Source organism: Myotis davidii, unplaced genomic scaffold (genome assembly GCF_000327345.1).
Source record: "Myotis davidii unplaced genomic scaffold, ASM32734v1 scaffold2283, whole genome shotgun sequence".
NCBI lineage: Eukaryota > Metazoa > Chordata > Mammalia > Chiroptera > Vespertilionidae > Myotis > Myotis davidii.
In genome coordinates this window covers 26,011-26,996 of record NW_006294352.1, presented here as the reverse complement: position 1 = coordinate 26,996, position 986 = coordinate 26,011, and the positions used below count along the sequence as shown (strand labels likewise).

The 986-nt window shown below is 67.7% G+C and overlaps 1 long non-coding RNA gene across 1 annotated transcript in view; it reads left to right on the top strand.

Annotated features, from left to right (window-relative positions):
* Window positions 1-389: 389 nt before the first annotated feature.
* The window catches only part of LOC107183878, a 1,582-nt gene continuing 985 nt past the window's right edge, over window positions 390-986 (top strand). Inside the window, exon 1 of the long non-coding RNA XR_001514690.1 lies at window positions 390-598. This is a non-coding gene — a long non-coding RNA (uncharacterized LOC107183878). The remainder of the gene's footprint in view (window positions 599-986) is intronic.

Genomic DNA, 986 nt, shown 5'->3' with positions numbered 1-986 from the left:
CGTGCAAACCCCCTCCTCCCGCGCCCCATGCGCGCGTGCGTCACGCTCACACCACCCTCCCTGCTGCGTAACCCTGACACCCACAAGCCGCGGCCCTTGCTTCCTTAGCAACCCCAGCAGCTGCGAGGCCCCAGGAGGCAGCTGGCAGGGGGCACACGGAGGGCGCCGCGCAAAGGCGAGAGGGGCGCATTCTGCAAACTTAAGCCTGGTTGTTAGGGGAGCTCAGGTCGCCATGGACGCACGGACCGCCCTCTCCGGAAGTGGCCCCGTGCGCGCGCTTTGGGGATAAACCCGCCCGGGGCCTCCCAGCGCGTTGCGCAAAGGCACTTCGGACAGGCCTGGGGTGGGGTGTGGGTAGGGAGGGACCCGCCATACGGAGGCCTCGGAGGACCTGGGACCTGGGAGTGGCCGGCACACAGCGCGCAGGACGCGGTTTGGCACGGGTTTAGGCGCCTCTTTGGAGCGATGGCGATTGCGCCCTAGACCCTCTGGATTTGGCCTCGCCAGCGCTTCCGAGACGAAGCGGGCAGCTGGGCGCGGGGCAAGGAGGGCGCTGCGTAAAGGAGACGGGGGCGAATTCTGCAAAGTGGGGCCGGAGGTGAGGGGATCTCAGGTCGCCATGGAGTATGCGCCCTGTGGCATCCCACGCGCCCCCCCCCTAGCCCCCCGCAGGGGTCTCCCAGCCTGTTGCGCAAGGGCGTTTTGGAGAGGCGAGAGGTGGGGGGAAGGATTGGCAACAGGAACTTGGAAGACCCGGGACCAGGTTGTGGCGAGCACAGGGCCCTTCGGAGATAATTAGGGGCCAGGTTACGCGCCTCTTTGGAGCGATGGCAATTGCGCCCAGGCCCCCGGCCCCCCGGATTCCGAGGCCAAAGGGGCAGCTGGAAATGGGGGGGAGAAGACGGGCGGTTTGCAAAGCCCAGAGGGGAACCCCGTGCAAACTGAGGCTGGATGTGAGGGGATCCCCACGCCCCCCACTCCCCCAC